General features: G+C 36.7%; 1 pseudogene; it reads left to right on the top strand.

Moving 5' to 3' along the window:
• The first annotated feature begins 586 nt into the window (after nt 1-586).
• Nucleotides 587-1,189, top strand: LOC131825956 (enolase-phosphatase E1-like; annotated as a pseudogene).
• Nucleotides 1,190-16,673: the final 15,484 nt, after the last annotated feature.

Here is a 16,673-nt window from a genome sequence, read left to right as displayed (position 1 = left end):
TGGAAACATTGTGATGGTCCCAGGGTTAAAGAGAAAAAGATTTAGTTGCAATAAAAATGTCAGTCTGGACACTCCTAATCTCCATCATTACTTCCTCAGGCTGTAGAGACAGTATTACAGAAAGCAACACCTCATCTTAGGATTCATGTGGGTATTTCTGTTGTTGTGGTTCCAGAAAAAAACACTTTGGTCACCTAATTCTTATACATTGCACAAGTGAAGTTGCTTCTGTTATCTGATGTTAAATTAAATAAGTTATGAGTTCTGGGATGTCTCATGGTCTTGGCCATGTGGCGGTACACTCGTAAATGGTGCTGCTTACTGTTTAACGAGAGGATGGAGAAGGGCTTCAACTCGGTCTGTAACACAGAGGATTCCTGTGGTGTGACTACTCCCGCCATGATGAATTTCAAGTGACCAACATGAAATCTCTTCACTGAACGTGATCCTGAGAAAAGATGTGCACAATCAGCTGAACAAACTATGCTGGTACAAGCTTTAGAAACCACTGCCCCAATTTATCTATTTTAGTTTTATTCGTTTAATTATCAGCAGTTTCCATTTGGTCACATCTGCCACATCTGGGAATGGAGCAGATGACCTGCAGCGGATGATCCAGGCTGTGGTGGATAACGTGTGCTGCCAGATGTCTCTGAAGCAAAAGACCAGAGCGCTCAGATAGAGGCAGGGCTGTCTGTGGAGAGCTGCCTTCACAGCTGGGGGCATGAAAACAGAGTTCTTTGAGGATGTAGTTCCCACAGTCAGGAAATGGACTGAGGCTGGAATGAACAGTCAGGAAATGGACTGAGGCTGGAATGAACAGTCAGGAAATGGACTGAGGCTGGAATGAAGGCGTATATCTTGTCTTCAGGAAATGTAGAGGCCCAGAGCTATTATTTGGTCATTCTACAAACTGAGATATTCTTGAGCTTGATAATGATCACTTTGATACCAAGATTGGACGTAAAGTGGAGAGAGTTACCAAAAGATTGCAAACAGCCGTCGCTGCTCAACCATTAACATCTTGTTTCTGACAGACATGTCTCTAGAGGCCAGTGCTTCTGAGGAAGCGGATGTGCATATCACTGTGGTAGTGGGGCCTGGCAGGGCCAGACCATTGGATAATGAAAAATCTTACCACAGCCTCATCACCTCCCTTGGAGAATTGTACCTGCCTTCCTCATCCTAGAGGAGTGTGAGGAAGACTAACCTGTTCTCAGAGTTGTCCCTGTAGTTTAATTTTATTCTACTGGTAAAAGTAACTTACTTTATTTTTTTTAATTGTTTATTATTTATTTATTTGAGAAAGAGAGAGCATGAGCGGCCAACTGAGCAGGAAGCCTGCCTGGGGCTTGATTCCAGGACCCAGAGATCATGACCTGAGCTGAAGGCAGATGCTTAACCCGTGGAGCCACCCAAGAGCCCTGAAACTAATTTATTTTAAAAACACATACATACAGGGGTGACTGGGTGGCTCAGTGGGTTAAAGCCCCTGCCTTCAGCTCACGTCATGATCTCAGGGTCCTGGGATCAAGCCCCGCATGGGACTCTCTGCTCAGCAGGATGCCTGCTTCTCCCTGCCTGCCTCTCTGCTTACTTGTGATCTCTGCCTGTCAAATAAATAAATAAAATCTTTAAAAAAATAAAAAACATACATACACACCCACATGGATATGCAAATGTGTATATATATATGTGTGCGTATGTTTACATTGCCTTCCACAGGCACCTACGTGAAAAAAAAAATCTCAATTCAATGAAAAGAAAACTTACTTAAAGATGCTTTCTATGCAAAAGTTGTTTGAAACCACAATCCTAACCCTTATTGAGGGCAAAATGTAGCTGATAGAGGAATTACGGCAATGCGGATCAGACATATTAGGATTCCCAAGTCGTGTGACAGAATGGAAAGGTAAGTTTGAGAAGTTATTCTGAAGCCTTTTTATTTCAAAACTGGGAGTAGTTCACAGACTTATTCCTATAATAATTCATTTCTTTTGTAAATTATCAGTTAAAAAATTTCAATAGCAGAATTTCGAAATGTTAGCCTCCTTCTATACAAAACCCAAAGTTACTTGTTTCTACTCCAGGAGAGTAAAACTGGAGAGGAAACTCATTTGAGCCTTGAGGAAGCAAGCATCATTAACTGAGGAAACTTACTAATCATCATGACACTCCCAGAAAGTGTTTGCTTTACCAATGAAAAAGGGGCATTGATGTAACAGCTAAAACAGGAATATGGTTCTTAATGTTTAACAGAATAGTCCTAGTCCTGCCAGTTGTTAATGAATATAGATTTTATAGTTATTTTACTAAGTGCTTTTTAGCACAGTTTGAAAATACATGCTATTTACTGTTGAAAAAGAAAAGGTTTACTAAAATCATTCCATAAAAACCTTCTAAAAGAGGCCTAATAATGTAATATTTTCCTCCAAAATGGGTGTAAATTTCATAACAGCATTATTTATCAAGGCTTGATCCTAATGGGATGTCAAATCAATTTCATGTTGTGATTAATAAAAAGATTTTCTTCTTCAAAAAATGAAATAAAATAAAGTCAAGGAAATATAGTAGGCATCACATCTACTGTATCTACTCGGAGTTCAGTGTGTAGTGTAGGTAGTGATAGCAAGCGCTCGCTTCTTTGGAAAAATAAACTTAAGGGGAGAAGTAGTATTTTTTTTTCCAACTCCATGTGTTCTTCCAAACTTTGATTTTTTTTTTTCATGGCCATATCTGTATTGTATACTTCAGAAAACAACTAATTTTGCAGCTAACATTAAACATAGTGATGGTTAAGAGAAATCAAAGTCCGTAGGCTTCCATCTCCAGCTTTAAAAAACAAAAATGATCCCAATATAAAAGAAATCCCATATTAGAAATAAAAATAATGCATTAAATTATAAATACTAATTTCAAAATGTCATAATGTACACAAGTTTTTTCAAAAGAAAGCATTAAAAACTATTTATTCTTTATTATAGTATGATAGGATAATAAATAGTATATTTAACATAGTATTGTGGTGGGAATAATAAGTTGATGTATGACAATTATTTAGAAATAGGTAGTTAACGATCAATTAGTATTTATTGCTGAGAGTAGTAGAAGCTATAAATTATCAAAATATTATGTTGTTCTTTTGTCTATTATGTTGACAAGATTAAGTTATGACAGTAATTTGGAAATCACTTATTTTGTGCTAGACACTATGTTAGCTCCTGGGATACAAAGTACTTTTTGTCTTCTAAAGTTCTTACTTTGTCAAGATTCTATGATTTAATGATAAAAAGAACTATATGTAATCTTATTGATTGAACAACTACTGTAGTTTGAATCTGCACTAAAAACTAAGTAGAACACAAGAACACAAACTGGAGGTGTCCCACCAATATGTCTTTGGCCTTACTTCATCATTGAGCTCTACAGATTTTTCCAAAAGCCTGGGAGTTTTGGCTAATCAGAGCAGACAAATACGCCAACTCCCTCCTTTGATACCTCCCTTTGCAAAACTGGGATAATTCTGAAGTATGCATTTTAAACTACATCCAGAATTTTCCTCACAGGACTACGCTTTAGTGCCCATAGTATCTGTCTTGATAATACTTTTCACTGTGATACGTAACATTCCCTATTTCATTCTCCTGTTGGTGGTGTTCATAACGGTAGCTCAAGTAAACCACCTACATTCTAATGCTTGCCTTGGGGTCTCTCTGCTTCCAGGCAACTCCAAAACAAAACACTAGACTAAATTTACAGTCTCACAGGGAGATCATATACAGAGGTTAATTACCCATGAAATTTTAGAATATTATGGCAAGTAGTACTGCCTTCAGAACAAAAGTACCTGAGCTCCTTGTCCTGATTCTTCACAATCTAGTTTTGAAACAAGAAAACTTCTCTTCTGTGGACTCAGTTGTCTCTTATTTATCAAGTAAGAGTTTGAATGGCGGAATGATGGAGACTATCCTCCTAGGCTAACTTTATCATTCTAAGTTTGTAAATCTCCAGAAGGTTTGCTTCCGTAAATGATCCGTCATAATTTTGAAAATTAAAGTTTGGGTACAGATAGATATTTCTTAGGAACCTGTAAAGTTTTGTGAATGCATTCACTCTCTCATTCATTTATTCCACAGAACTATTAAATATCTATTCTGCGTACATCACTATAGATGTACATTATTAATAGGCAGCTACTAGCCACATGTGACTAACTTTAAATTTAAATTAATTAAAAGTCAATAAAATTAAAAATTCAATTGTCAGTCTCTCTAGTCACATTTTAAGTGCTCAATAGCCATTATGTGTCTAGTGCCAACTATATTGTATGGCACAATTATGGAATATTTCCCTCATGGAGAAAATTATATTAGAGCTGCTTGGAATGATGAAAAAATTAAATCCAACAACCAGCCTTCAAGAAATAATACTTAAAAACTTCAGTAAAATATGAATATACAGTTGGGCATAATTGATATTAAGTGAGTATTTTCAATCACATACTTTAAAATCATTTATACATAAGTCTTCAGGAAAGGATTCATGGTAGATAATCTGAAGGTTAGTCAGAAAAGCAGACTGTTACAGACTTTAGGGGCATTTAAATAGAAATGGGTCAGGGAAGTTCTTTGAACATTGTTTAGACTTAAATTAACAGAAAGAAACAAACTGTAGAGTAAAATTATAAAATAGTCAAATAACACTGCTTTAAATATATCTTTATAACTGCTAATGTTATAAGAATATATAGATGAGAGTTACAGAGTCTATGGCCATACCACCCTGAACGTGCCCGATCTCGTCAGATGAGAGTTACAGAAACAATTGAAAATTTCTGTGTCTCTTATATTTCAATTTTCTTACTTGATGTAAGTGGAAATGGTTTATAATAATAGAGCACTTTCAGAAAACTTGCTTTTTGCATTAGGTTCCTCAAATTTCATATAGGTTGTCATTCAGGTCTTTCTAATTTGCATCCACCACAATACCCAATAGTAACTTAGAAATACCTGTTGGATGATGTCATAGGTAATTATCACTCCTCCAGTCTTGTAATCTTTCTTTTGGAAAATATAATATAATATAATAAAAATAAGGTGATTTAAAACATCTCTATAATGCCAAATATAGTTTAGTAGTGTTTACATGTGTAAATTTCCTTGGATTGGATTTAAATTCTCCCCAAGCTCTGTGACCTTGAGCAAGATAAGTAAATCCCTCTTCACCATACTTTCCTCATCTCTAAATGAGTTAATAATATTACTTCTAGGGCTGCTTGGGTGGCTCAATTGGTTGAGCATCTGACTCCTAATTTCAGCTCTGGTCATGATCTCAGGGTCTTGGGACTCAGCCCCCAGCCGAGCACCATGGTTAGCAGGGAGTCTGCTTGAGATTCTCTCTCTCTCCCTCTTCCTCTGCCCCTCCTCCCCCACACTTGTGCTCTTTCTCTCTCAAAATAAATAAATAAATATTTAAAAAAGAATAATAATATTACCTCCATTGACTGTAAGGAAGTAAGTGAACTAAATAATCTAAAAACATTTAGAATAGTGCGTGGCCCAGAACAAATTCTCTATAAGGGCTTGTTTGTGATTATTGTTACTGTTCTTATTGTTGTTTTCAGATAGTCATTAGGACATCATTAGAATATCTGAAATCCACTACAAATAAGACCTGAGTTAAGAAGTCTAGCTGTATGATCAGATACACCAGTAACACTATCATTGATAATGAGTGAGCACATCCCTTTGTCCCCTTAAGTGGGATACCTATTAGGAAGTGCTTCAGTTTACCTATCAGCTACCTTTACTCCTTGAAAAAACTGGGGGGAAAGGTATTTTGGTAAATGCCTTGATATCCAAAGTAGATGTTATGGAATATTAATTCCCATCATACCCTATAAATATGGATTTTATAACTTCATCTTTCTGCATTTATTAATTAAAGGGAGATTATATTTGTTACCCAGACATTAAGTAAAGTGCTGAATCTAAAACCTGTACCCTTTAAACCTAATCTTGACCTCTTAATAGCAGAGACTCTAACTGCCTTGTCTAAGAAGAAGCTCTGTATGTTCTAGATGTGCGGTAATTATGTTGATTTGCCTAAAGGAATGTTGTTGAGATCATGATGTCATCTCAAGGGTAATGGATGCTTCAGGGTTGTTGAATATTTAATTTGTCAGAAGAGGTCAAAGGAAAGAGATGTTATGCTATGTTTCAAATGTTTTAAGACAGAGAATATGAGAAGCTCAAACAAACCCATAAAAATAACTGATGGAAACCTCCATATACACAGCCCCAATCTAAAAGAACAGTGATATTGTGTAAGAATAACATATGTATGGTGTGATTAAATATCTTTCATTATAGTGTAGTAATTATAAAATTTACATTAGCCAATACATCTATATACTCTGCCAGTGTATTTAGCAGTTGATGTTGTAGTCACTCTTATTGTTTTAAAAGTGTCATGATTATTGTAAATATAATACTAAAAGAAAGTTCATATACATGTACATAAAAGCATTATCAGCAGTTTCCTGGGAAATATATATTAGTTAAATTTCGAGTAATTGTTAAGTAATTGTGTGCATTTAAAGAGCTAGTATCTTTGTTTATTTCTGGATTGATATATATTGAATTTGTATCTTAATATCAAGCCCCATCACACCCTTGAAAGTAGTATCAAGTAATCTTTTTAAAAACATACAACCTCCATGTTGTTACTCTTTAACTTTTGGACTATAGTAACACTTTCTTAATATTTAAATATTGTGGTTTTCTTTCCCCCTGAACAATTTTTTCAGAGATGACAGAAATGTTGCCAAGATAATGAGTAAAAGGAAGCGGGTAAGATGGCCACTTGGGACTGTAAATGTATTGCTTTTCAGAAGTTACTTGGGCTTAGATTATAATCACAAATTTCAATTTAACACATGTACTTATTCTTGAAGTCTTGTTCAAACTGGTTATTAGAGTCATTCTTTGTACACGATTTGAGAATGAAAATGAATGATACTTAATTTCTACCTTGTGTCATTATTCAAATAAGGTTTGTCATCCCCAGATTCATGGAGCATTAGGGATCCATGGATGGCCTTGGAGTGGTTACGATAAATAAGTTCCCTGAATTTATTGCAAATCTGTGGGTGTCTGCATGTGTGCAATTTTGGGAGAAGGCCTATAGTATATTCAAATCTGAAAGTGTAGCACTGGTGGCAGAACTTTGAGATATGAAATATAGCCCATTGGATTAAAAAACTAAACAATGAAAGGCCACTGGAAGGATATTCCCTAACTGTTCATAATGCACAACATTTTAATCTTTAGGATATGGTTGTTTATTCTATGTCTACGTTAATCCATACTCTTTTATACTGTGCCTTACTTTTGAAAATGAATTATTTGCAATTAAAATTTTATTTCTTAAATTATTTATCTAGTACATTTACATGATAAATATCTTTAAAATGCAAAAAGTCTTAGGATGAAAAGTGTATATTCCTATACCACTCACCTAGTAGAGATGAGCATTGCTTTGAGTCTCTTGCCTACCCTAGACTCCTACATAGATGATAAACAGAAAAAAATAGATTCTATCTCTCTGGGTCTTACATTAAAATTAGAGCATATTATACACAATTTTGTGGCTTGATGTTTTAATTTTAAAATACACTTTAAGGGGCATTTGGGTGGCTTAGTCACTTAAGCGTCTGCCTTCAGCTCAGGTCATGATCCCAGGGACCTGGGATTGAGCCTGGCATCGGGTCTATGCTCTGCACAGAGTCTGCTAGTCCCTCTCCCTCTGCCCCTCTTCCCCACTTGTGTGGTTTCTCTCTGTCTCTCTCAAATAAATAAAATCTTCTAAAAAAAAAATACACTTTAAAGATCAGTCCACATTAGTACATACAGAACAACCTCATTCTTTCAATGTCTTCAAATAATCCATCGTGTGGGTGAACCATAATTTATTTACCTGTCCCCAATCAATAGACATTTAGACTGCTTTCAATCCTTTTCCTGCTACAAACTGTGATGCGATGAATACTTTTGAATGTAGAAAACTTTTGTATGTTTAGTTCCTTGAAATGGAGTTGCTGGTATGAATGGCATATGCATATTTAATTTTTATATGTTGGATGAATTATTCTCCATAACAAATGTTAGCAAATTTTCCTCCACAGACAACATTAACTTACACTTCCACCAACAATGAATGACTGTGATAATGCAAACTTTTAAGAACTCAGTGCCATTGACTTTGGTTCTGTCAACCAAATCGATATATTGGGAATATATTCAGATGACTTCTAGTTTAACTTGTTGGCATAGTTGGGGAAAAGTAACATTTCAGACCTCTGCAATTGTCTTCAAATGTCTTGTCTTGTGGAAAAAAATGCCACGATTGCTGTGCCAAATAAGATTAGTTGAAATCTTAGGACTATTGGATGTTAATACAACCCAAAGTCTTCTTGGCCTAATAATTGCATTACTATTTTATTCAACTAATTAATATGAAAGAGCCCATTCATCTTAAATATGTATTTATTTAAGCCATAAACTAAAAGGGGAAATAATTCTATAACTCTTCAAAAGATTGTGTCAGAGAAAGGCATCTAAAATTGTGTCTTTAGAAAGGCATCTAAAAGTTAAGCCAAAAAATATCTGAACCAAACAAGAATCAAATTGTATGTGAGAAAATAATGAAATATATGAAGTGTAGTTTTTACTCCTTCTGTGCATCCTCTCCTTGGCTATAAATGAAAGTGCTGAAGTGCTTCAGGAAATGTTATGTTTTTGTAGCATTCCAACCCTGGTAATAATCAGGAAGCACTAAAAATGCTCATGAAAACTGTGTTCCACAAATTAACTGAAATTCACACATGGTTAAGTAAGTAACCTAACATGCCTAAACAAACATTTTATATGGTTTCTCATTACTAAACCTTGAAAACAAATCCACTGAAGTAGTTTGTTACCATCCATTTAAATGATATTGTCTAATTTAATCAAAAGCTTTTCTTTAGGGCAAAATAGTTCAGTGTGTGTGTGGATGTTGATGTGAACGTTGCTGAAGAAATGAGGCAGACATTCTAAGGATGACTTGGATTGTTAATGAGTATCTTTACACATAGCTTTACCATGACAAGGTGATCAATGTTTGGTTTCCCTGTCCTCCATAAACCACAAGACATAGTGCTGATTGTGGATACGGAGTTCAAATCTCAGACCTTTGCAATCTGCAGGCATAAAGCTAATGTTTTCAAAATATCAAAGAAATAGGTCTTTTTTTGGTAAGATTGCATAATTCCAAGATCAGCATCCATCTGTGTATATATTTTTTTCTCTTAGCTTATGTTAATAGCTTTATTTGACAATTTAATGTTTTCCTTTTTCCTCCTAACAGCAGGTGAAAGAATTCATAAATCTGCCATGAACAGTTGCCAATGAATATTCATATCTAGGATGTCTGATTGCAGCAGTTTGACATTTTTATTTGATTTCCATCAAGAAAAAGAAATGCTTTGTCTCTTAATTCGTAATGCATTCTAATCGGTTTCTGCACATTATACCCCTGGTTAAGTTATTGTAATTGTCAGTATCAAACAACTAATTTACAAAATAAGAATATTTGTTATGGCCCAGAAAAAAATGTGACCAACAATTATTCTCACAAGCTCATTGAAAATACTATGCCTTTGAGTTTTATTGGGTAATTTGTATTTAAAAAAACAATGTCCATACTGAGGAACTTCATTTCTTATCCTAAATGTACTTTCTATTGAACGTGCTGATCTCTCCTGTTAGATGAGCTGATCAGGTCTCTAGTGATGTAGGAGTCTCAGGAGTAGGTAGCATAAGCTTAGCGGGGTCTATTTCCTGTGGCTCATGGTTACGTGATTAAGAAGACATAATTGGTTCAACTGGAGACAATACAGGTTTGGTACAAGTTTAGTTGGTATTTGTGGTTATCTGTTAAAAATCCAGACATTCACAGCAGCAAGATTAATTTTTTAATGAAGTGCCTTTCAATTGTCCTGCTTTAGGACTGATCATTTTCCATAGTGTTTCTTAAGTTAAAGCTACATAAGACTCATCTGGAAAACTTGTTAAGATACAGATTTCTGAGCCATCACCCTAGAAATTCTTATTCTCTAAGAATTGGGTGGGGCCCAATAATTTTTATTTCTAAGTAGTTCTTAGGTAGTGATGATACTGATCTACCAGAGTGTATTTAAATATCTTATGGTGCTGGCTCTCTATTGGTCTTCTATAAAATATATGTAAGTCTTTCAGATGAAAACACAGTATGGCAAATGATTAAGAAGCCTATACTGGCAGACAGATTGCAGGAATTAAATGGGGGAGGAATGTTCAGAACAACATACATATCCAACAGTTCAACACAGTGAATGTTTTCTTTAATCCGGATTCTGCATAGTGTTGTTTACATATGGTTTATATTATATGCAAGGAGTTAAAAACTAAGAGTAATTTATTTTTTAAATCCTCTTTTGAAGTAGAATCTGCATTCCCCAGCTCCATTTTTTTATTGAAAACCTGAATATAATGGAACATAAATTAATGAATCTCTATTCTTAATTATCTATGAATAAAATACAAGAGAAAAATATCTTAACAGATTAGAAGAGAAAACCATGGGAATTAGAGGGCATTTCCCTAGCCTGTTACTGAATTCAAAGGATTTATTTTTACTTACAACTTATGAAATGCTGATCTCTTTGTTTTGCAAAGTAGACCCATATTTTGATTTTTTTTTAAATTTTAATACGTCTTCACTACCAGCAATAATTTTATTAGCCCATTGAATTTACACACTGACTGTGAATAAGAGTGGGTTTGTTTGTTTGTTTGTTTTTCCCCTGTGATGGTGGTGGTAAGGGTTGTTTTAAGCAGTAAATTTTCCCAAGACTTTGTGAGAAACCCAAACTTCTTAACTTGGTTTCTCTACCTCAGTATCATCCCTTCCAGGGGTTTTCAACTCTGTTTCCAGGCATTTTTCTGAAACACAAATATGACCATGCAATTTGTTATGTTACTTAAAATCTTTTGACAGTCCCATTGCTTTCAGCATAAAATGAATATCTCTTAGTCTCTCTCATCATTTGACCCCAGCCTACCTCTGTAGCTTTATAGCTAAACATTGTGTACTCCACTCATAAAAAAGCAATTTGAGATTCCTTAAAAATACCATGTATGCTCAAGCTACCGATCCCCATCCCTAAAATGTCTTCATCTCTTATCTTTCCCACTTAATTCCTATTTGTCTTTTTAGGACTCAGCTCATTCTTCTACTTCTTTTAAAAATTTTCCTTTGTGGCCCAAGTTTCTATTAAGTCCCTATTCTCAGGAACCATCTACATACTTCTAGGGTAGCAGGAGCTGCCCTGTTAACCCACATTTCTGTAGGTCTTAAACCCCCAGAGAATAGGAGGGTGCCACACATAGCCCAGTTTATCACAGTGCCAACAGATAATGGAAACTCAATAAAAACGTTTTTAAAAAGTTTTTACTTTTTATTTTTAAAAGTATTATTTTTTAATTATAAAAATGTTATTTTTTTGTTAAATTTTTATTTATTTATTTGACAGGCAGAGATCACAAGTAGGCAGAGAGGCAGGCAGAGAGAGAGAGAGAGAGAGAGAGGAGGAAGTAGGCTCCCTGCTGAGCAGAGAGCCCGAGGCGGGGCTCGATCCCAGGACCCTGAGATCATGACCTGAGCTGAAGGCAGAGGCTTTAACCCACTGAGCCGCCCAGGGGCCCTAAAAATGTTATTATTTTAAGGGTTATTTTTAATTATAAAAAGGTTATTGATTTCTAACCATGTCATGAGTAATGAGAAGTAAGATGTTGATATCTAAAGTTAAACTGTAGAAGATCTTCTAAGAACTATTACAGTGTTTTGAATGGGAAGGTGACACAATACACACAATGATTTAGGAAAACAAAGATAATGAATTTAAGCTGTTACAGTAGCTTATATGTGGGATAAGGAAGATCTATGCGTGTGTGGTATTAATGTTGTGAAATAGGGAGAGATATGTTGAATGAAAGCCTTGATAACCACATGATTTCTGGCCTGGAAGATAAGCGGTGTAATTGGAAATAGAGTGAGGAGAAGGAGAGACATTTGTCTCATGAGGGATGATGGGAATTTTGGAAAAACCAGATTTATGTAAAGGTCAATGGAAATCAAAGAAGATCTGTAAGCAGTTAAAAATTAGACTCCATGGTGTGAATGGGGTTCTGAGTTCGAGATTTTGAATATGGGTATCAGTTGAAATAAAAACGGGGCCGACTTCATGAGCACTGAGCATCTACTTTGTCAGGTAAGACCAAAAAGAGGTTAGAGGATAAAGGGCCGTCGTAACAGAGAAAAAAGAGATCCAACCAAAGAATATATGGCTTTCAAGAGAGAAAAGGTAAAGGTTACCAAGATAATGAATGTGCAAAACTTCTAAGTCTTTGTGTGCAATAGATTTTTAGTCATGTAAAGTTTAACTTCTACAGTTTAACTTCTAGATATTTTGAAGTTTTAGACACATACAGAAGTGAAATGTCCTTGTGACTAGCCCACATGGATTATTTTGCTGAGTGACTTTTCTACTGTTCTGCTCTTGGCTTACACCCAAGTACCCCAGTCCAAGTAGAGTGTGTGCAGCAGCACTGTCTGATGATTCCTGTTTTCCCAGAGCTCTGTTCTTCCCTTGTATCCCAATCTTCCCCCATCCTTGTCCTTGGTACCTCTCCACTTCCTGTCTCCTACATTCTATCTGCCTTCCTGCCCCTGCCTATTACTTTACATCTCTCCCAAGAGCCCCACCATGGGGGTCTGTGAGGATGTGGGAAGACCACATGGGAAAAGCACAAAGATTTCCCATAACTTCACTGAAACTGCCTCAGCCACAGTCTCTAGCAACATCTTTTCCCCACCCCGCCAGTGGTGGCCATGCATCTTCTCCCTGTTCCATTGGCTAGCATATGGCAGTTAAACATTCTTTGGCCAGCAGAGTTGTGATCTCCTAGACCACTTCCTTTGTTCACAGAACTGCCTTGCTGTTTAAAATTAAGTGTGACTCATCCGAACAATAAGGAAACCAGATGTGACATCTGTGGCAAGTCTACCTCTCACCACCACTGAGATATTTGAATGTGAATGCTATTCATCATTGACTGTGTTGTTATTATCTTGTATTACAAATGATATCTCATGGTTCCCGAAAGAATTGCTTGCCTTTGTGTAGCGATTGGTATTATAAAATTATTTTGAGTATGTTATTTAGTTTGATATACAAACAAGGCTTTGATCTAAGGACAATTATCCTAATTTCACAAGAGACGTGACCAAGATCCAATGTGGCTGAGTGATTTGCTCTCAGTGACATGCACGGATGTGGCATGGCTGACCCCGAGCTGGTATTTTTCACATGAAACCAACTTGATAACTTGTAGTTTCTTCATGTTTTCCCTGATGATAATAAATTTGTGGAGCATAGTCTCTTCTCAGAGGCTTTTTATTTCCATTTTTCATGCAAAAATACTGTTTCATTAGGGCCATTTACAAATAAGATAATTGAGAGATCGTGGTTCTCAGGAGGAGTTCTATCCATGAGTTTGGGGCAGAGCCAATCACTTGAAGCCAAACTTCATGATAATTATCCCGATATGATTTTTATGGTGGATGCTGTCTTCTGGGTCCTTTTTGGTTTTGTTCCTTTCCTTGGTTCTCAGAACATACTCGAGGATGCATTATCTTCAGGCAGTCTTTATTTGGTACTACTCCTGAAACATTGAGAAAATTCACATTTCCGTGCTCCTACCCCATAGCCTATTGTCTGCCGCCTTTCCTTACTACTTGGCCCTTTAGTCTTCCATCTTTGTTCCACGTTTTCAGATAGTCTGATGACTTCTTCACTACATATGATAAATCATACTTAATTCTCTATGATATAACAACAAACTTTTTAAAAACCCTTTGTCCCTATTTTTTTTCTCAGACTCTCACCTTTAATTCACACATGAATGGTATGCCCTCCCGCCCCACCCATTTTTTTAAAAACAGGGCTTTTTTAAATGTGTGTGTGCATATGTGTGTGTGTGATAAAAGGAAGGCATGGGCTTTCTCATCAGTGCATCCATATCAAACTCTGAGCCGCCATTCAGCTGAAGCGGTTCTCGTTCTCGGCAAAGTCACTGGTGACCTCCAAAATGTCAAATCCGGTCAGTGCTCTTTGCCTCTTCCCCTGACTTCTCTGTAATATTAGTAAGAGCCAATAACTTCATTATTTTCAAATTCTCAGCCTTTCTCTGCCCTGATAGTATAACTCTTTGAAAATCTCCATTTTGAGAAAATGGGGTAGAATAGTGAAGAGGAAGGGCACTTAGAGCCCCCTAATGGACACCACCACTGACTGTGTCATATTGAGCAACTTATTAACTTCTTTGTGCCTACTTCCTTTAAAATGGGGGTAATAAGGGCCACCTGGGTGGCTCAGTGGGTTAAAGCCTCTGTCTTAGGCTCAGGTCATGGTCTCAGGGTCCTAGGACCGAGCCTAGCATCGGGCTCTCCGCTCAGTAGGGAGCCTGATTCTCCCCGCCTCTCTCTGCCTGCCTCTCTGCCTACTTGTGATCTCTGCCTAATACATAAATAAAAAATTTTTTAAAAATAATTTTAAAAATGTGGGTGATAACAGTACTTCACTTATCTGCTAGGTATTACTGATAGAGTTGTTTTGAGGATCGAAAGTGTTAATACATGTGAGGTACTTATGGTGGTGCCCAGCATCTAGTACAGGCTGTGGGAATGACCCGATTACTATTGTTACCAGGGTCAGCCTCGCCAGCACCACCATCATCACTGTTGCTTTTTTCCCTTTCCCTCCCCCTCTCTTCTTTCACCCACAGCCTACACACTGGAGCTCCCTACAGCTCCCTTTTCTGCTCTCTTATGTCCTCTCAGTGGTCTCCAAGACCATCATATCTATTGTCAAGATGCCATGTCCATTTCACGTATTTTTATGCCTCTCAAATTTTTATGTCCAGCCATTCACATGAATTCCTTACCAGTATACTTCACCACCTACTAGACCTCTCCCTTTTAAAGTCACTCCGGTATTTTTAACTCAAAATTTCTAAATCTTGAAGTTAGTATCTTTCCCCAGAACATGAATTTTTACTCGGTAATCATCCAAGCTAGAAATCTCTACTTGCTTTTCCTCCTTGCCTCCACTTCTAACTGCTATATCACTCGGAAGAGATTTTATTACAAGTGAATGGAGACCTCAGGTAGAAAGGGCTTACATATGATCATTTATTTTGTTTTAATTATATCTTCAGAAACTCAGACTCTTGTAGGTCACTTTTCTACCTTCCTAAAAAGGAGACTTCAAGGGAGCTCCAGCTATCATGCCTGTAGTTCTGAAAGCAATTAAAAGAAAGAGATAAAAAAAAGAGAGAAAGAAAGAAAGAAAGAAAGAAAGAAAGAAAGAAAGAAAGAAAGAAGAAAAAGGCAAACCTTCCCTCTTGCAGGTAGGATTTGTTCCCTGAAGCTGCTACACAATATACATCCTCTTTATCCCATTTGCCAGAACTTGGTCACGTGGTTAGATCCAACCACAAAGAAACCTTGGGAGTGATGGGTGACTTTGTTTTCTTCCAAAAATTGACATAGAAGAAGAGAATAATGTGGTTTTTTGGGTTTTTTTTTTTTTGGTTTTTTTTAATTTTTTTTAATTATTATTATTATTTTTTTATAAACATGTATTTTTATCCCCAGGGGTACAGGTCTGTGAATCGCCAGGTTTACACACTTCACAGCACTCACCAAAGCACATACCCTCCCCAATGTCCATAACCCCACCCCCCCTTCTCCCAACCCCCCTCCCCCAGCAACCCTCAGTTTGTTTTGTAAGATTAAGAGTCACTTATGGTTTGTCTCCCTCCCAATCCCATCTTGTTTCATTGATTCTTCTCCTACCCACTTAAGCCCCCATATTGCATCACCACTTCCTCATATCAGGGAGATCATATGATAGTTCTCTTTCTCTGCTTGACTTATTTCGCTAAGCATGATACGCTCTAGTTCCATCCATGTTGTCGCAAATGGCAAGATTTCATTTCTTTTGATGGCTGCATAGTATTCCATTGTGTATATATACCACATCTTCTTGATCCATTCATCTGTTGATGGACATCTAGGTTCTTTCCATAGTTTGGCTATTGTGGACATTGCTGCTATAAACATTCGGGTGCACGTGCCCCTTTGGATCACTACGTTTGTATCTTTAGGGTAAATACCCAGTAGTGCAATTGCTGGGTCATAGGACAGTTCTATTTTCAACATTTTGAGGAAGCTCCATGCTGTTTTCCAGAGTGGCTGCACCAGCTTGCATTCCCACCAACAGTGTAGGAGGGTTCCCCTTTCTCCGCATCCTCGCCAGCATCTGTCATTTCCTGACTTGTTTATTTTAGCCATTCTGACTGGTGTGAGGTGATATCTCATTGTGGTTTTGATTTGTATTTCCCTGATGCCGAGTGATATGGAGCACTTTTTCATGTGTCTGTTGGCCATCTGGATGTCTTCTTTGCAGAAATATCTGTTCATGTCCTCTGCCCATTTCTTGATTGGATTATTTGTTCTTTGGGTGTTGA

Source organism: Mustela lutreola, chromosome 2, assembly GCF_030435805.1.
Source record: "Mustela lutreola isolate mMusLut2 chromosome 2, mMusLut2.pri, whole genome shotgun sequence".
NCBI lineage: Eukaryota > Metazoa > Chordata > Mammalia > Carnivora > Mustelidae > Mustela > Mustela lutreola.
The sequence above is the reverse complement of the archived record's forward strand: the minus strand, read 5'-3'. Positions and strand labels throughout refer to the sequence as shown.